The following is a 20,609-nucleotide window of genomic DNA, read 5'->3' as shown; positions in this document are numbered from 1 at the left end:
AAGAACACAAAAAGGATGAAACGTAGCTCTGGGTTTGGGAGAAATCACCCAATTTACCTCCCTTCACGGCCTCCAGTCAAATGATGTGCAAGGTTTTAACTGCAGCTTGATGTTTTGACTTGATGTTTTGTGGGTCTTTTGCATCCAGTCTATCTCTGCTCTCCTCTTTGATGCAATTCCATGGCCTGCGGGAAGAGTTAAGAAGTCACAAGTCCCTGTATCACATTATTGTTGCTAAAGTGACCATCATGTGGGTTTATATATATATATAGTGCTGCTAGAAAGTATTGCATGCTGCACATAGTAAGATGTCAATGAAGTTGTGTTCTGCAATTTGGAATAACACAAGCTGCCACTTGGTGCAGTTTTGAGTAAAAGATGTTCCAGAATTTGAAGTGAGTTCAATGTGTTGTATTGAACTATTAGCACAGTTCTCAATGTGTTTGACTCTCTGCTAATCTAAATGTAGTAACTCAGTCTAACTGAACCAGCCTTGCTCTAAGCCACGTGTGCTGGGGTGTGATGCTGAGGATACACCCTGTCTCTCTCTGTAGATGTTGGTCTGTGGAAAGAGGCGGGGTGGGAGTGCCTCATCCCTTTTATAGTGAGATACCACCCCTGAGTGTCCTAACTGCTCATTGGTCGTGTCCTATTCTATGTGTTCATTAGCTGCATGTTTGCATATCATGACATCTCCCCCTTTTTCTTTATGTTTTGTTGGCGTATGTGAATGCATTTACATGTGAATGAGTCTGTATAACGTGACTGACGGAGGACAACAGAACAGAGCAAACAGAACAAACGTTCACAAGTCCAGTCTCTGAGGCTTGCGTCTGATCCTGGTCGACCGCCGGAGAGGTGGCAGAGGGGATGACGGCGCCTTGACAGGCGGGATGGAAGCCTGACTGGTGACTTTGTGGTGCGAGGTATCAGGAGGTGGGAATTCAACATATGGAAATGGAGGAGAAAGTGGCTGCGGGAAGCAACTTTGCGCAGTGCCCGTTGATTCCTTTGCACGATAAAGCCATCAGCCATACGTGCAGCGTAAGAGCGGGGCGTGGCCCGTCGAACAACGACAGCCGGGGCAGACCACCCACCATCCGGTATCTCGATCCTGACAGTGTCTGCCGGGGATAGCATTGGCGGCATGGGCATCATAGCCCTGCTTTTGACGGTCTCTGAGTTGTTGCATCTTCTGCAGCCCAGGGAGGTGATCCAGGTTGGGCAGGTGTATGGCTGGAAGCGTCGTCCACAGGTCCCTGTTCATCAGGAGTTGAGCCAGCGACATGCCAGTGGACAATGGAGTCGCGCTGTATGCGTTAAGTGAAGGTGTATGTCGGAAGCAGAGTCCGCGGCCTTGCAGATGAGCTGTTTCACAAGTGCACCACTTTCTCGACTTTTCCATTGGACTGCGGATAGTGTGGACTGGAGGTGACATGCTGGAAATTGTATGACCGGGCAAATGTGGACCAATCTCGGCTGCTAAAGCATGGGCAATTGTCGCTTATGTCATGATATACACTCATGCACATAATGAGATATAGACAGGCAGTGACAGACACCCAGTACAGCCAATCAACATGCAGGACAGAACACAACCAATCACCAGACAGAACACTAGAGGGGTGTTTCCCACTATAAAACACATGAGGCATCAGCTCTCCTCCTTTTTGCACTGGTGACAACTATAGTGACAGGCAGGGTGTATATATCAGTTTGCAACTTCTACACGTGGCTCAGAGCTAGTCTGGTCTGGTTAGTTATAGTTAGCACACTTAGACTAGTAGAGTGTCAACCCACAGCAAGCTGTGTGCACTGTTACAGAAGTTCAATAAATCGTATTGAACAAACGTCTAAGTTTGGTGTCTACTTTTCAGTCCAACTGCATCCAGTTGCAGTCCGTGTTACCCCAGGGTGAATAACACGACATGGTACGAGTAGTTTACTTTATCTAAGTAATTTACCTTGAGTGATTCAGTGACGACCAGCAAGTGCCTTCCAGCAGCGTGGAGAAGATCCAGGCCCCTCCACAGCTACGGATCTCCGATAATCTCGCCGCCAACTGGCGGGTCTTCAAGCAGAGGTTCAGTCTCTACATTGAGGCCTCGGGCTTCGAGGATGCGTCAACTGCGGGGGACCAAGCCATCCAAATTTTCAACTCGCTCACTTTTGCCGACGGCGAGGACAAGACCAAATTCAAGACCATTTTAGCTAAATTCGACAGTCACTGTGAAGTCGAAACGAACGAGAGCTTTGAGCGCTATGCCTTCCAGCAATGCCTTCAGGGTAAGGATGAACCTTTCCAATCCTTTATAACTTTATACCTCATCTCCGTATATTGGCGCAGTCCTGCAACTATGATTCTATCATCGGGGATCAGATCGTGTTTGGGGTCCACTCCGACGCTTTGCAGGAGCAGCTCCTTAAAATTAAAAACATGACCCTGCAATTTGCTGGATTCCTAACAGCAGTTCCAACATTAACTTCTCTTGTACATGCTGTGCAGACTGTTAGTGTTTGGTGTCAGTCAGGTGCCAAGGTTTACCCTTCGTTTCTGCACTCCCTCTAGAAATAACTCGACAGAGAAATCAGTCAACTGTAGTGACCTACAAACCCTGTGCTTCATTTTTGCTGACAGCTCTAACCAGAAGAGTAGTTATACGCCTGTGGAACCTCTCCCACAGGCTTGCCCCCAATGATAAACATCAAGCAGGCTGGAAGCTCACCGGAAAGAAATAAATGGACCTGGTTCTCAAAGATTTCAGCATCCTCCACTCTGGAAGTTACTGTCCCAACTTGTTTGATGAATATTACAGAGAATTCCCCCTTAAGTTATGTTCAGCCATTGGGTATATGTGCACACATCTTCTTGTCAATGTCAAAATTGTCCAACCCTAGCTCTCGATTTTAAACTGACGTACATTTCATGACTTCTGACTAATGGTTTGCATGAACTTTGACAGAACATTTGCCCAGAAGTTCGGGAAAAACTGTGCTGAGACCCAGGAGTGAAAACAGGGCAACACCAATTTTTCACCATAAAAGAGTAAGAACATTCAGGCATAAGTCACTTATATAAGTCTGTGTGGAGTCTGCACGTTCTCCCCGTGTCTGCGTGGGTTTCCTTTGAGTGCTCCCGTTTCCTCCCACAGTCCAAAGACATGCAAGGTTAGGTGGATTGACCATGATAAATTGCCCCTTAGTGTTGAAAAAGGTTTGGAGGGGTTACTGGGTTGTGGGGATAGGGTGGAAGTGAGGGCTTAAGTGTGTCGGTGCAGACATTAGAACATAAGAACATAAGAACATAAGAACTAGGAGCAGGAGTAGGCCATCTGGCCCCTCGAGCCTGCTCCGCCATTCAATTAGATCATGGCTGATCTTTTGTGGACTCAGCTCCACTTTCCGGCCCGAACACCATAACCCTTAATCCCTTTATTCTTCAAAAAACTATCTATCTTTACCTTAAAAACATGTAATGAAGGAGCCTCAACTGCTTCACTGGGCAAGGAATTCCATAGATTCACAACCCTTTGGGTGAAGAAGTTCCTCCTAAACTCAGTCCTAAATCTACTTCCCCTTATTTTGAGGCTATGTCCCCTAGTTCTGCTGTCACCCGCCAGTGGAAACAACCTGCCCGCATCTATCCTATCTATTCCCTTCATAATTTTAAATGTTTCTATAAGATCCCCCCTCATTCTTCTAAATTCCAACGAGTACAGTCCCAGTCTACTCAACCTCTCCTCATAATCCAACCCCTTCAGCTCTGGGATTAACCTAGTGAATCTCCTCTGCACATCCTCCAGCGCCAGTACGTCCTTTCTCAAGTAAGGAGACCAAAACTGAACACAATACTCCAGGTGTGGCCGCACTAACACCTTATACAATTGCAACATGATGGGCTGAATGGCCTCCTGCACTGTATGCTCTATGTATCTACGTATATATCTGTTTATATCCATCTCCCAAATATCCTCAAACCCGCCGTGTAAAAGGGTATAAATTTGTACCTATAGTTAAAGGGCCAACAGGTCCCGAAGCTGTATTTCTCATGTTCCTCAACCTTATCTCTGCAATCAGATCTGAAGCTGGGTTTTCCCAGTTGGGTTGCGATTCCGAAGTCCGGCAGAATTCCAAGTCGCTATCTTTCCAGAGGTGGCCAATTGAGAAGCCGTTTCGGACGTCGCATCCAAAGGGCAGGCGAGCGAAATGAGATACCCAATCTGAGGACACTCAGCGAATTCCCTCCAGCCATCCCAGTGGGATGGGTGAACGCTGTTGAGGGCGGTAGACGTCGATATGGATGTGGTCTCTGGTGCCATCTGCACATGTTCAACTGAAGAGACCCCGAGCAGAGAGAGCTATTGGCGTGAAGGCGAGTCCTTCCAGAAGAATGTTGTTATGCTCGAGCATTGGCCTCTTGTCTTGTCAGCCGCAGTGTGGTATGGAGTCTCTACACACTGGGAGGCCACCTCAGAAAAGGACTCCATTAACTATCGAATCCCTAAATTTCAGAAGGAGGCCATTCGGCCCATCAAGTCTGCACTGACCCACCGAAAGAGCACCCTACCTAGGCTCACTCCCCGGCTTATCCCCGCAACCCTACCTAAACTGCATCCCTGGACACCAAGGGGAAACTTTAGCATGGCCAATCCACCTAGCCTGCACAACTTTGGACTGTGGGAGGAAACCGGAGCACCCAGAGGAAATCCACGCAGACAGCGGGAGAATGTGAAAACTCCACACAGACAGTCACGCGAGGTTGGAATTGAATCGGTGAGAAGCCACTCAGGTGATAAAGAAGACCCCTGCTTGATTGGAAAATGGTCCCTAACTGGGCCCTTAGGTGGCACTAAAATAAAAATAAAATACTGCAGAGCCTGGAAATCTGAAATAAAAAACAGGAAGTTGGGCAGCACGGTAGTAGTGGGCAGCACGGTAGCATGGTGGTTAGCATAAATGCTTCACAGCTCCAGGGTCCCAGGTTCGATTCCCGGCTGGGTCACTGTCTGTGCGGAGTCTGCACGTCCTCCCCCTGTGTGCGTGGGTTTCCTCCGGGTGCTCCGGTTTCCACCCACAGTCCAAAGATGTGCGGGATAGGTGGATTGGCCATGCTAAATTGCCCATAGTGTCCTAAAAAGTAAGGTTAAGGGGGGGGTTGTTGGGTTACGGGTATAGGGTGGATACGTGGGTTTGAGTAGGGTGATCATTGCTCGGCACAACATCGAGGGCCGAAGGGCCTGTTCTGTGCTGTACTGTTCTATGTTCTATGTTCTATGAAGTGCTAGAAAAACTAAGCAGGTCTGGCAGAATCTGCGGAGAGAGAAACAAAGTTAACATTTCGAGTCCAGACACATGTGTCTTTTTCAGAGCTGTTTTTATTCCTTAATCGGCATAATTGGCTGAACATCTCTCCGATCAGTCTTTCTTTCATTCGCATCCTCGGGATGGTCCCTGGGGAGGGAACGCGTTGAGGAACCATGTTGACCCAACTCCCCCTCGCCCCCATTGTCCCACCCTCCTGCCGCCCTGTGCCCTTACAGCTCCAAACCTGTTTCCATGTGGCCAAGAAAACTCAGGCCCTGCATTCCATTTTCTGTGTCTTTGAATGCATCTTTGTAGCATCAGAATGGTTTGCATCAAAAATTCAGAATCTTGTGACATTTTGTCTTTGATATGCCTGTGCAGCAACTCATAGAATTGACAGTGAAGAAGGAGGCCATTCAGCCCATCAAGTTGCCACCGGCCCTTGGAAAGAGAACCCTATTCAATCCCACACCTCCACCCTATCACCGTAACCCAGGAATCCCACCTAACCTTTTTGGACAATTTATCATGGCCAGTCCACCTAACCTGCACATCTTTGGACTGTGGGAGGAAACCGGAGCCCCCAGAGAACATCCACGCAGACACGTGGAGAACGCACAGACTCCACACAGGCAGTGACCCAAGCCGGGAATCGAACCTGGGACCCAGGAGCTGTGAAGCAGCAGTGCTAGCCACTGTGCTACCGTGCCGCCCTATCGCATCGTGGTGCAGGTGACCCAAATGGCCTAAACACCCCCGTGAAATTAAAAACTGCAGCAATAGGTTTATGGACATCATTAATAAAGATGCAAAAGCATTATGCAGAAGCTGAAACAGATGTTGAGGACGTTTCTTTTCAAATTTTTAATAACAAACTTGGAAGAAAATCAGGACATTTTAATTGAGAACAGGAAACCAGGTTGAAAGGTTTGACTTCAGCGCTGTAAGATAAAAATAGCTTTCGCAAATATATTAGTCAAGGATTGTGAAACTCATTAAACAGTTCTTGTGCGACTCAATGTTTAGCGGCTATCAGAAAAAAATAAAGCAATTATCAGTCCCCAGTTTAATTGCTCCTACCTCCTTTGATGGATGGTGGTGTCCGGTGCATAGGTATGGAAGAAGCATCAAGCAGTAGAGGAGATTTTGTAAAATGTATTCTTCGCATCGCTACACGCACGACACATTTTATTGACCGTTCTTATCTGCTGTTGAGATGTTGGTGATGAATTGCGGAGGGGGTGGTGTCGTGGTATTGTCACTGGACTAGTAATTAGACACCTAGGGTAATGCTCTGGGGACCCTGGTTCAAATCCCGCCATGGCAGATGGTGAAATTTGAACTCAATGAAGAATCTGGAATTAAAAGTCTAACGATGACCATGAAACCATTGCCAATTGACGTAAAAACCCATCTCATTCGCAAATGCCCTTCAGAGAAGGCAATCTGCCAAACTTACCTGGTCTGACCCACAGAAATGTTGTTGACTCTTAAAATGCCACTCGTCAATTAGGGATGGGCAACAAATGCTAGCGTTGCCTGCGATGCCCATCTGCCATAAAAGAATAAAGAAAAAACAAAGTCGACTTGGCAAAGGCACTCCCGCACAATGCCGTCAGGTAATGAGTTCCAGGATTTGGATTCAGCGAAATCATTGCTGATTGTTGTTCAAATCCATCTGGTTCTCTAATGGCCTTTAGGGAAGGAGATCTGCCCTCCTCACTTGGTCTGGCCCACATGTGACCCCAGAGCCATGTGGATGACTCTTAAAAAAAAAATGCCACCCTGTTCGAGGGCAATTGGGGCGGATAACAAATGCTGCACTTGCCTGCGTCATTCTCATCCCATGAAAAAATAAAGATTTTAAAAAGTTGAGAAGGTGGTGATGAGCGGTGATGAGCTGCCTTCTTGAACCGTTGCAGTCCACGCGCTGTAGGTGCACCCACTGTGATGTTAGGGAGGTAGTTCCAGGATTTTGACCCAGTGACAGTGAAGGAACGTCGATATATTTCCAAGTCTGGATGGTGTGTGACTTGTAGTTGGGGGTGCTTCCATGCATCTGCTGCTTTGTTCTTTTTGAAGGTAAGGATTGGAGGTTTAGAAGGCACTGTCAAAGGAAGCTTGGTGAGTTTTTGCAATTTATCTTGGACATGGTACACACAGCTGCCATGATGCACAGGTGATGGAAGGAGTGCATGTTCGAGGTGGTGGATGGTGTGTCAATCAAGCAGGCTGCTTTGTCCTGGATGGTGTTGGGTTTCTCGTGTATTGTAGAGAACTGCGCTCATCCAGACAAGTAGCAAGTCATATTCATGACTTGTGCCTTGTCGATCATTTACAGGACAACCTGGGTTCAGCCTAAAGAAGCCAATGTGGTGCTTGTCATGATGTTACTGGAATGGCAATCCAGAGCTGCAAGGTACTGACCCAGAGTTCAAATCCCAACTCAGCAGCTGGGATACTCAAATTATCAATTAAATATAATCTGTAATACAAAAGCCTTCAGCAATAAAGGCGGCCGTACAAAACATTGCAGTGAAAGAAGTCTGCCGTCATTTCCTGGTCTGGTAAGTGTGTGAGTCTCTACACCCACAGCTATATCGTTGACTCTTCCAACCTTTGAAGTGGCCTTGTCAGCCACTTTGTTGTGTGTGAGAAAGCTGCTGAAAGGGAATTAGGCGTGGGGACTAAATACTGGCCTTACCAGCAATGTAAACATTCTGTGAATGAATATTTTTTTTTAACATGCTTTTCTGCTGTGGCAAAATAAAGGCTTAGAAACTTAACTGCGTGCAAACCCTTTGTTTGTCTTTTACTTTTATTCAGCAACAGATTTCTAACATCCCACCGATACAGTTAATAATCTCCAAGCCATATGGTAAGAACAGAGTCAAGAAAAAGAAGGTCAATCTGCCCACAAGCTTACACGGGGCACACTGTGTGAGACAAGACTATTAGCTTCTGGGTCACACGCTTCAGTTAGTATTGCTGGAGCTGCTTTCTGCATCGCATTCCAATTTCAGGCAGTCATTTTGATTCATACAAAATGCTAAGTTTCTGTCACAAGTGGGTCACACATTTCTTTCAGTGTTTTCTCTGATACAACCCGACTGTAGTTTTGTGGCACTATTATCAATTATGTCCACACACAGACCTACGCAGAGGAAACAAAAGAGTTTTTAGGGGCTCATTTTGTCCAAATTGTAAAAGCAGGCACTAAAAAGGGTGCTGTGCTAATAAATCTTTGCCTGCTTGAAAGACTGACTTTAGTGTTGGTCATAATTTCTGATTATCAGAAATTGAATTTACCTGGAGGTACTAACCAGCACAGGTTTGGAATACAGGTTCAGTATTCTGATCAGACACACATTTTGTGGGGTGGTATATGTGGGCTCGTTACACCCAATTCACTGATGATGATAATAATAATAGTAATCTTTATTGTCACAAGTAGGCTTACATTAACACTGCAATGAAGTTACTGTGAAAAGCCCCCAGCCGCCACACTCCAGCGCCTGTTCGGGTACACGGAGGGAGAATTCAGAATGTCCAAATTACCTAACAGCACATCTTTCGGGACTTGTGGTAGGAAACAGGAGCACCCGGAGGAAACCCAGGCAGACACGGGGAAAATGTGCAGACACCACACTGACACTGACCCAAGCCGGGAATCGAACCTGAGACCCTGGACCAACAGTTTAAACTAATTTGGCAGGGGAATGGGAACCGGATTTGTAGTCCAGCAACTAAGGAAGCCGATATTCAGGACGCCAAAGCACGTAGTGATGCAGTGGGGAAGGTAACACTGACAAAGGAGAGTACTTGCAGGCAAGCAGATGGGTTGAAGTGTGTATACTTCAATGCAAGAAGCATCAGGAATAAGGTGGGTGAACTTAAGGCATTGATCGATACTTGGGACTACGATGAGGTGGCCATCACGGAAACTTGGATAGAAGAGGGGCAGAAATGGTTGTTGGAGGTCCCTGGCCTCCTTGATGTTTCAACAAGATTAGGGAGGATGGTAAAAGAGGTGGGGGGGGGGGGGGGGGGGTGGCATTGTTAATTAGAGATAGTATTACAGCTGCAGAAAGGCAGTTCGAGGGGGATCTGCCTACTGAGGTAATATGGGTAGAAGTCAGAAATAGGAAAGGAGCAGTCAACTTGTTGGGAGTTTTCTATAGGCCCCCCCAATAGCAGCAGAGATGTGGAGGAACAGATTGGGAAACAGATTTTCGAAAGGTGCAGAATTCACAGGGTAGTAGTCATGGGTGACTTCAACTTCCCAAACATTGTGTGGAAACTCTTTAGATCAAATAGTTTGGATGGGGTAGTGTTTGTACAGTGTGTCCAGGAAGCTTTTCTAACACAGTATGTAGATTGTCCGACTAGAGTAGAGGCCATATTGGATTTGGTACTTGGTAATGAACCAGGGCAGGTGATAGATTTGTTAGTGGGGGAGCATTTTGGAGGTAGTGACCACAATTCTGTGACTTTCACTTTAGTTATGGAGAGGGATAGGTGCGTGCAACAGGGCAAGGTTTACAATTGGGGGAAGGGTAAATACAATGCTGTCAGACAAGAATTGAAGTGCATAAGTTGGGAACATAGGCTGTCAGGGAAGGACACAAGTGAAATGTGGAACTTGTTCAAGGAACAAGTACTGCGTGTTTTTGATATGTATGTCCCTGTCAGGCAGGGAAGAGATGGTCGAGTGAGGGAACCATGGTTGACAAGAGAGGTTGAATGTCTTGTTAAGAGGAAGAAGGAGACTTATGTAAGGCTGAGAAAACAAGGTTCAGATAGGGCGCTGGAGGGATACAAGACAGCCAGGAGGGAATTGAAGAAAGGGATTAGGAGAGCTAAGAGAGGGCATGAAAAATCTTTGGCAGGTAGGATCAAGGAAAACCCCAAGGCCTTTTACACATATGTGAGAAATATGAGAATGACTAGAGCGAGGGTAGGTCCGATCAAGGACAGTAGCGGGAGATTGTGTATTGAGTCTGAAGAGATAGGAGAGGTCTTGAACAAGTATTTTTCTTCAGTATTTACAAATGAGAGGGGTCATATTGTTGGAGAGGACAGTGTGAAACAGACTGGTGAGCTCAAGGAGATACTTGTTAGGAAGGAAGATGTGTTGGGCGTTTTGAAAAACTTGAGGATAGACAAGTCCCCCTGGCCTGACGGGATATACAAGTATTCTATGGGAAGCAAGAAATGAAATTGCAGAGCTGTTGGCAATGATCTTTTCGTCCTCGCTGTCAACAGGGGTAGTACCAGAGGATTGGGGAGTAGCGAATGTCATGCCCCTGTTCAAAAAAGGGAATAGGGATAACCCTGGGAACTACAGGCCAGTTAGTCTTACTTCAGTGGTAGGCAAAGTAATGGAAAGGGTACTGAGGGATAGGATTTCTGAGCATCTGGAAAGACACTGCTTGATTAGGGATAGTCAGCACGGATTTGTGAGGGGTAGGTCTTGCTTTACAAGCATTATTGACTTCTTTGAGGAGGTGACCAAGCATGTGGATGAAGGTAAAGCAGTGGATTTTAGTAAGGCATTTGATAAGGCTCCCCATGGTAGGTTTATGCAGAAAGTAAGGAGGCATGGGATAGTGGGAAATTTGGCCAGTTGGATAACGAACTGGCTAACCGATAGAAGACAGAGAGTGGTGGTGGATGGCAAATATTCAGCCTGGAGCCCAGTTACCAGTGGCGCACCGCAGGGATCAGTTCTGGGTCCTCTGCTGTTTGTGATTTTCATTAACGACTTGAATGAGGAAGTTGAAGGGTGGGTCAGTAAATTTGCAGACAATACGAAGATTGGTGGAGTTGTGGATAGTGAGGAGGGCTGTTGTCGGCTTCAAAGAGACATAGATAGGATACAGAGCTGGGCTGAGAAGTGGCAGATGGAGTTTAACCCTGACAAGTGTGAGGTTGTCCATTTTGGAAGGACAAATATGAATGCGGAATACAGGGTTAACGGTAGGGATCTTGGCAATGTAGAGGAGCAGAGAGATCTTGGGGTCTATGTTCATAAATCTTTGAAAGTTGCCACTCAAGTGGATAGAGCTGTGAAGAAGGCCTATGGTGTGCTAGCGTTCATTAGCAGAGGGATTGAATTTAAGAGCCGTGAGGTGATGATGCAGTTGTACAAAACCTTGGTCAGGCCACATTTGGAGTACTGTGTGCAGTTCTGGTTACCTCATTCTAGGAAGGATGTGAAAGCTTTGGAAAAGGTGCAAAGGAGATTTACCAGGATGTTGCCTGGAATGGAGAACAGGTCTTACGAGGAAAGGTTGAGGGTGCTAGGCCTTTTCTCATTAGAACGGAGAAGGATGAGGGGCGACTTGATAGAGGTTTATAAGATGATCAGGGGAATAGATGGAGTAGACAGTCAGAGACTTTTTCCCCGGGTGGAACAAACCATTACAAGGGGACATAAATTTAAGGTAAATGGTGGAAGATATAGGGGGATGTCAGATGTAGGTTCTTTACCCAGAGAGTAGTGGGGGCATGGAATGCACTGCCTGTGGAAGTAGTTAAGTCGGAAACGTTAGGGACCTTCAAGCGGCTATTGGATAGGTACATGGATTAGGGTAGAATAATGAAGTGTAGATTAATTTCTTCTTAAGGGCAGCACGGTAACATTGTGGATAGCACAATTGCTTCACAGCTCCAGGGTCCCAAGTTCGATTTCGACTGTCTGTGTGGAGTCTGCACATCCTCCCAGTGTGTGCGTGGGTTTCCTCCGGGTACTCCGGTTTCCTCCCACAGTCCAAAGATGTGCAGGTTGGGTGGATTGGTCATGATAAATTGCCCTTAGTGTCCAAAATTCTATGACTAACCTAGGACAAAAGTTCGGCACAACATCGTGGGCCGAAGGGCCTGTTCTGTGCTGTATTTCTCTATCTATCTATCTAACACTGCTAACCACTGTGCTACCTTGCCGCCCATTGCGGCATGGGCGGGTTGGCACACAGCAGCAGATAGCTCAGGGACCGACACATTGCAGGTGCACAGGTTCTCAGACATGGCAGGGGGGTAGGGGGTTGGGGGGGGGGGGGGGGTCCTGCTGGACGCTGTCTAGAGGAGGAGGGATGCCCTGTAACTGCCAGTGGAACTGGAGGCCAGCTTGTCCACCTGTGCCTCTCTTCTGCAGCAGCTGGTGCCATTCTGAGACGTGTGTCCTTCCCCCAGTCCTCAACAAAAACTGTAGTCGAGCACTCACATTCTCCTGGTGATTCCGAGGTGTCCCATTTGGAACGCACTCACATTTTTTTGTTGTTGCAATTCTTCGATATTTTACAGAATAAATGTTGCTCGAGGTTGGATGAAACCTTGTCAAAATGTCCCAGAATGCCTCCCGAATGTGTTTCAGAGACTCCGGCAGCAAATGACCGTAAATAATGAGTATCCCTTTAAGTAACACTTTAAATCCACACAAATGTTTTGTTTCTTCCCAGACGGCTGGTCAATGTTAGGATAGAATGTTAGGGCACCAATTAGCCTTCAGAATGCCATGCAGCCTATTCAATAAGCACTGGCAAGGATCACCAGTGGCTAACAGGCCTTTAATGGTCCCTTTTTTGCCCAAGCTCCAACTCTTCACCAGGATGCTGTCAATTATACTTTGGCACATGACCCCCCCACCTTGGTCACTTTGAAGGATCGTCAGCACCTCCGACAGCCTGGTGAGGCAGTGGCGCAGAGGGATTGTCACTGGACTCGTAATCCAGAAACCCAAGTTTATGCTCTAGGATCCCGGGTTCAAATCCCACCACTGCCGCTGGACTGGAATTTGAATTCAACAAAACATCTGGAAATAAGAAGTCTAACGATGACCATAAGACCAATATTGATTGTTGTAAAAACCCATCTGGTTCACTAATGTTCTTTAGGGAAGGAAATCTGCCACTGTTACCTGGTCTGGCCTCCATGCGACTCCAGTCATGAGCAGGAACCCACACAGACTTGCTTTCATTATTCTTCCCTTGCCCTTGGCAAAACAATAATCCCTTAATAAAACCAAAGAGAAAATGCTGGAAAATCTCAGCAGGTATGGCAGCATCGGTAGGGAGAGTAGAGAGCTAACGTTTTGAGTCCAGATGACCCTTTGTCAAAGCTCAATAATCCCTTAGCTGTTACGCACCTTAAAGCACACTTTGAGATTTAAAATGATTCACAATTCAGCAAAGAGGTCTCAAGTTAACAGTCGTAATACCAACACACTGGCAAGGAATCAAACTGGGGACTGTCTCCAAAATTATGAGAGGTATGGACAGGGTGGATAGCAACAGTGGGGGAATTATTCGAGGAATTAAGGGCTATGGGGAGAGAGCGGGTAAATGGAGTTGAAATCAACCATGATTGAATGGTGGAGTGGACTCGATGGGCCGAATGGCCTTACTTCCACTCCTATGTCTTATGGTCTTATGGTCTTATGGGTGTCAATTACAAGGGGGTCACGATTTCAAGGTGAGAGGGGGAAAGTTTAAGGGAGATGTGCGTGGGAAGTTTTTTACGCAGAGGGTGGTGGGTGCCTGGAACGCTTTGCCAGCGGAGGTGGTAGAGGCGGGCACGATAGCATCATTTAAGATGCATCTAGACAGATATCTGAACGGCCGGGGAACAGAGGGAAGTAGATCCTTGGAAAATAGGCGACAGCTTTAGATAAAGGATCTGGATCGACGCAGGCTGGGAGGGCCGAAGGGCCTGTTCCTGTGCTGTAATTTTCTTTGTTCTTTTTTTTCTTTGTTCTGTACAAATCAATTGCACACATAACAACGTCATGTGATAATTATTATGCTTTAAACTATTTTTCCATACCAAAATGAGTTTGTTTGCCATTAATGTTTTGAAAGAAAATATTCAAATGCAGAATTGTTGTGAGTGAAACGTGCTTTAATCTCTCTGAAGATAAAGGTCATAGCACTTGGACTATGGTTATATGTGAAGACAGCTCTAAAAGATACTTAATGACTCATGACATGCATTTTAGTGGTAGCAGTTTAGGATTGTTGCCCCAAGGTGCAGTAAAATGCACTGTAAAGCATCCTGCAATATAAACAGTTTGCATGCTACCATCCAATTTCTATTCAAGCTATTATGTTGAGCACTCTCCTTTAACAACTCAAGGTCCATATTTAATTTTAAAGTTTGCTGTTATTTATGCAACAGTGATAACTTACATTTTGCTCACCCATTATGGGCAATTTGAAAAACATAAATGGCTTTTTTTTTAAATCCCTCGGGCAGCTTGACGTTGACTCTTCTGCTTAACTATTAGCTTCCAGTCCATTATGAACGAAGCGGTTTGTAAAAATACCTGTCAACATCAGGGTGACCCCATATAATTGCACCCACTTGTTGGGTTCCTTTTGACTGAATTCCAAATCAGCCAGCCTTATATGCAACAGTACAACATTCTTTGCTCAAAATGTAGCCCCTATAATACAGTCGCTGCCTTTTCCACGTTGTGTTTACAGTACAGTAGAACAATGAAATGTCCGAAAGCAGATTGTTCCCATTGAATGGCCAATCTGATAACAAGGTGAGCATCGATACAAGTTCAGTCGTTAATTCGCGGGTACTCAGGGGGAGGAGTTTAATGAGCCTGCCGGTATGAAGGGGCCGGATGAACATTAGAAGCAGTAGTCGTTAACACAGAGTGCTGGCTAGGAGGTGTTAATGAGACCAACAGTGTGAAGGAGCTGGATTAACATCCTTAGAAAGACAATCATTAAAGCTGAATTTATACCGATTTGAGATTTGCCCAATGAACTTCTTTTTGCTAGCCTGATCATACTTCTGGGTTTACAATTTTCCCTACAAACATAATGAAAAAACAGGGACATAAATTAATCTTCGTCCATTGCACAAAAACAAGTATTAACATATCAGCCTCCCCCACCTCATCTGTGTTCTATCATGTGTTCGAGGCCCAATGGGGCTCTTCGGTGTTTATCTATTTTCCATAAGTAAGCGACTCAACACTGTACCATTTTTATTATTTTGCAGCTCCATACATCTTAGAAACTCTGCATGAGATTAAATGTCTCCTCCCTCCAGATCTTTATTACTTAGGGTGTGATCTACCTGCTGCATCCGCTTGACCGGGATCGCGACATGGCCGGTAGATGCCTGGTGAGGCCTCCAGCAGGCTTCTCGGAAGCCATGACACCTCGCAGGACCTACTGAAGTCCAGTGAGGTGGCGCAACCAGATTCCCACCCACAATGGGCGGGACCAGGCCTCGGGCGCATAAGTCGGTTTTAAACTGCATACTTACCCACAATCTACCGGCCTGCTGGGATCTACCGGCCTCACCAGGGAGGCATTCAGTTGGGTGCCATTCAATACTGGTCCTCACATATGTGCACCAGGAGGAATGGTGTCTAGGGCTCTCCCAAGCTTCGCAGGCCCCTAGGTGGCTAGGATTAGTGCAGGGTGGCCCTGAGCCTTCCCCCGGAATGTGGGCATCTTGGCACTGCCCAGCTATAACATTGGCATTGCCCCAGCAGGACCATTCCCAGGGTGCCAGGGTGGCAGTGCCAAGTGTCAGGGCCTGAGAGGGGCCATGCCCATGAAAGTAGGATTGTGGGGTATGAAGGGTCAGGGAGTGCAGATCAGGTAAGTAGGGGCCTCTGGTAGGTTGGCGGGCAAAGGGTGGGGGTCCCTCAGGGACCCCATACGGGGTGTCCTCACTTGGGAGGGGATGTAGCTTAATGCCCATGTGTGTGGTGGTGACATTACCCATGGGTAGGGAGTGTGGCGGTCCTCAAGCCCATTTAGAGATCCTTTGGCATCAAAATGGCACCCCCATCTCTGAGGAGCCAGTCTGACCAGTGAGCTTAGCTCCCCAGTGTTGAAAATAATCCTAAATGTGGACTAAACCAAATGAAAAACTCCCCAGAGCCCAAAAAAGTGATTAAGTGTGGTTACATCGCGGTGGGGAGCTTGCCGACGGAGCCGACGGTAAACTCCCAGCAAAACAGGCCACAAATGACATTGAGAAACCTTTCCTTTAGATCGCGCTCTTCGTTATGTGTCCTTAGATCACAGCTATATCAGCATTGGGTACTTCTGATGTTAAATCGTTACTCTACATTTCCCCTGCCACCCACACCACCATGTCTGTATCCTAACTATATATTCTCCGACATTTCCCCCTAATGTCAGACTTCAAAGGGTTAGACTCCAACATGCCTTGACCAATTCCTCCAATCTGTTTCGGAGGTTGAGGGCATTCAGCACTCTCTTTCCCTGCTCAATATGAGTGTCCTACTCCTGGGTGGATGTAGAGTTTTATCTTGTTTTTTGTTCCTTCCCTCTATCTGGTTGTGATTGGTCAGCCCAAGTTTCTATTGGCTTTTCTTCCAAGGATATTAAAGTGCTGTGGTTTCTCCTCATATTTTCCGAGCCCACCTCAACTCTGTACGATGCGCGTTGTGGAAATCTTTCTCTCCTTCCTTCTTTGTTAGTCTTCGATCCATATCTTCAGGCTGCAGAACTGATAGGTCTTGTGCTCGAAGCCTGAAGTTGAAGTTACAAGCCCGTCGCTTGTTCCTCCTCACTCTTTTTACCTCTCTTGTGGTTATTCAAGGTGATATTTGATTCCAGTTGCTGTTGCAGAGCTGGAAGTTGTGTTCTCAGCTGTTTTTCCATTAATAACTTGATGGTAATAACGCAATTTTTAGCAGTGAGTTTTGATAACAGAGAACAGCTAATTTGAGCACCATCTAACCAAATTGGAACAGGATCCCATGCCGCGTACGGTTAGCTAGGTGTTTCTTGGTGCTTGCAGAGCCGGGAAATACCACGCTATCAATCGTGGCTCTCTTTGAATTTGGGGCCTCAATGGGGAATGTCCCCTGAGGCTACACCTAGTCCCACTTCCTGCAATGAGGAACTCCGCCTGCCAGAATTCCTCAATACAGGAAAAGATCGGGATTCCGATCTCCCCACCCCTGCGCGACCCCAAACCCCACAAAGCCCCAACTCAACTATAAGGCACCCTGGGCTGATACCCGCCTTGAGAACCCCCCCCCGGCTATGCCTGCCTGGCACCATGGCAATGCCCTGCCAGCTGACATTGCCACCTGGGCACCATGGCAATGACAGACTGGCACCCGGTTGGCACTATCAGGGCCAGGGTGCCACCATGTCCAAAGGGCAATGTCCTAGGAACCTCCAATTCCCTGGGAGACCCGACAAGTGCCTATTCATCTGGTCTGGTGGGTCGCGCCTCTTCATTCTTCTTCATCAAGTCTTTGATAATTCAAACACCTCTCTCAGCTTCTTCATTCACTTAAGGAAATCAAGGTGAGTTAATCACATAATTGAATCCATACTCCTTGCAAAGTTGTGGAACAATTCATTGGCAAATTGTGGACCATTGTCTGGCACCATAATGCTTGTTATGCTGTGTGCTGCATAGATTCTCTTCAGTGATTGAATGACTGCATAGCATCATGGCGGAAGCAATCTGTTCACTTCAATCCATCTGGAGTAGTAATCAATTAAAATAAGAATCATAGAATTTACATAGAAACATAGAATTCACAGTGCAGAAGTAGGCCATTCGGCCCATCGAGTCTGCACCAGCCCTTGGAAACAGCACCCCATTCAAGCACACACCTCCTCCATCCCATCCCCCTTAAGCCAGCAACCCCAATTAACCTTTTTGGACACTAAGGGCAATTGAGCACATCCAGTCCACCTAACCCTGCACATCTTTGGACTGTGGGAGGAAACCGGAGCACCTGGAGGAAACCCACGCAGACACGAGGAAACCGTGCAGACTCCACAGAGGCAGTGACCCAAGCTGGGAATCGAACGTGGGAGCCTGGAGCTGTGAAGCAACTATGCTAACCACTGTGCTACCGTGCTGCCTTTAAATACATTTTAAGTCAGATAAATCTATTCTCAGGCACTTCCACAGCCTTGTGGAAAAGTGGCGGGTGACAGTGGTTCTCTTTGTTCTTGGCTGTCACCGTACACATAAGGCAGTTTGAAATTACATCTTCAATATAGTGAGTAATGCCTGGCCACTATACAGATTCTAAGCTCTTGCTCAACACTTTCCTAACTCAAAGTAACCTAGATGGATTTTCTTTGGAGAATATCAAGCCACAGTGTTCTTGGAATAACTACTGCGTCACAATCAACGATTGTGATGTGCTTTCTTTCTTCAAAGTACTGCCACAGTACTGTTAGGACTATAGTCTGGCCATCCATCCATCCAGACAGTATATTTTTAACTGAACATACTTATCAACTTGCTGCTGTGGTTGTTTTATATCCTGTCAGTCGGTGTTTAGTGATGAGAGATTAATATACTTCCACCTACTCAATGAAATTCAAATCCTCTATTTTGGTTCCTTCAACAGGTATTCATGATAGTGCCTCTGCTGTCATCTGGTACACCCCTTGAATGTGCTCAGTTACTGAATCGTACCTCATTAGTCTCAGTCTGTCTGAAGCCAGGCAGCATCTTTGCAATCTCCTTGTTGTTAGAAGAACCCTAACGCCAATACACTGTAGGTTATTCAGTCCCTTTTGTATTAGGTTGCAAGAGGCTGTTTAGCACAGGGCTAAATTGCTGGCTTTGAAAGCAGATAGCGAGGGTTCAATTCCCGTACCAGCCTCCCCGATCAGGCACTGGATTATGGTGACTAGGGGCTTTTCACAGTAACTTCATTGCAGCTGTGATGGCCGAGTGGTTAAGGCGTTGGATTTGAAATGCAATGGGGTTTCCCCGCGCAGGTTTGAACCCTGCTCGTAGCGACTGTGTTCAACTCCCACTGAGTCGAGAATTAATCGGACTTCCGGATAGTTGTCAGTAAACGGTTTGAATTTATCGAGTTCAGTCAGACACTTAATTTGTTTGGGGCAGCACGGTAGCATTGTGGATAGCATAATTGCTTCACAGCTCCAGGGTCCCAGGTTCGATTCCGGCTTGGGTCACTGTCTGTGCGGAGTCTGCACATCCTCCCCGTGTGTGCGTGGGTTTCCTCCGGGTGCTCCGGTTTCCTCCCACAATCCAAAGATGTGCAGGTTAGCTGAATTCGCCATGCTAAATTGCCCTTAGTATCCAAAATTGCTCTTAGTGTTGGGTGGGGTTACTGGGTTATGGGGATAGGGTGGAGGTGTTGACCTTGGGTAGGGTGCTCTTTCCAAGAGCCGGTGCAGACTTGATGGGCCGAATGGCCTCCTTCTGCACTGTAAATTCTATGATTCTATGATAATTCACCTAGCCTGAGAACTCCTCACCCACCCATGCCGCTGCCAATGTTTCCTTCTCAAGGAAATTTTCCTGTGTCTGTGAGTGATCTTGAGGCATAATAAACTGGTCTCTGTTTATCATCCATTTGTACTTGGAATAAAAACTGCGCCAGTAGATAATGCTTTTGAAAATATGATTGGCTTTTTGAGATCGCGGTCCGCTAAAATTTCAATAGAAATTCAAAGATATTTGAACTCCTCAAAGGGATTTTGTTGGTCCACATTCCTGCACCACTGGCCTGAATCCTCCGGCCTTTGGGATTCTCCTTTCCCGCGGGCCGCCCACCCCGTCCTGCAGGTTTCCCGCCAGCATGTGGTGTCTTCAATGGAAAATCCCATTGACAAGCAGCGGGAATAGTGAATCTCATCACCAGCGAACAGTACGCCGCCAAGAGACACGCAGCTGGGGGACCGGAGACACCAGCCCCTTATCTCAACAGCTGATTCAATGGTTTCTTTCTGTTACAATTCATTCATGTGAAGTGAATGTTGCTTGTTAGGCCCAATCTCTGGAACTCAGGTGTTCCTGGGTCGTGTAAACTCTCTAATCGTCTTTGTTTTCTCCGGATTGGCGCTTTTCACAGTAACTTCATTGCAGTGTTAATGTGAGCCTACTTGTGACAATAAAGATTATTTATTTCTTTATTTTTTTCATTCCTGAGGCTTGCCCTAAAAATTTAAGCATAGGTTTTGTAAATTCACATGCCTCCTCCAATGTCAAAATCTGCATCCTGTGGAACCTGCATTCCACAGCATCGCTCTGCCCTCATGGAATCATGTATTAGTCAGCCATCCATCTGCCGTTTTGCACCTTCCCTGCTTCCTAAGGTCTGAGACATTGACCTGTGTTTTCAGGATTGCGAGCGCTCGGTGCCTGCATGGCTCGGACGGCATGGTAGCACAGTGGGTTTGATTCCCGGCTCTGGTCACAATCTGTGTGGAACATTGAACATAGAACAGTACAGCACAGAACAGGCCCTTCGAGCCTGCACCGACCCTCTCAAAGAACACCCCACCTCGGCCCAC

General features: G+C 46.6%; 1 non-coding gene across 1 annotated transcript; it reads left to right on the top strand.

Moving 5' to 3' along the window:
- The first annotated feature begins 19,003 nt into the window (after positions 1 to 19,003).
- trnas-uga lies at positions 19,004 to 19,085 on the top strand. Its single transcript has one exon. It is a non-coding gene; the product is annotated as a tRNA-Ser (tRNA).
- The last annotated feature ends 1,524 nt before the right edge of the window (positions 19,086 to 20,609 follow it).

This window comes from Scyliorhinus canicula, chromosome 8 (genome assembly GCF_902713615.1).
Source record: "Scyliorhinus canicula chromosome 8, sScyCan1.1, whole genome shotgun sequence".
Lineage (NCBI taxonomy): Eukaryota > Metazoa > Chordata > Chondrichthyes > Carcharhiniformes > Scyliorhinidae > Scyliorhinus > Scyliorhinus canicula.
Note: the sequence above shows the minus strand (reverse complement) of the source record. Positions and strands in the feature narration are given on the sequence as shown.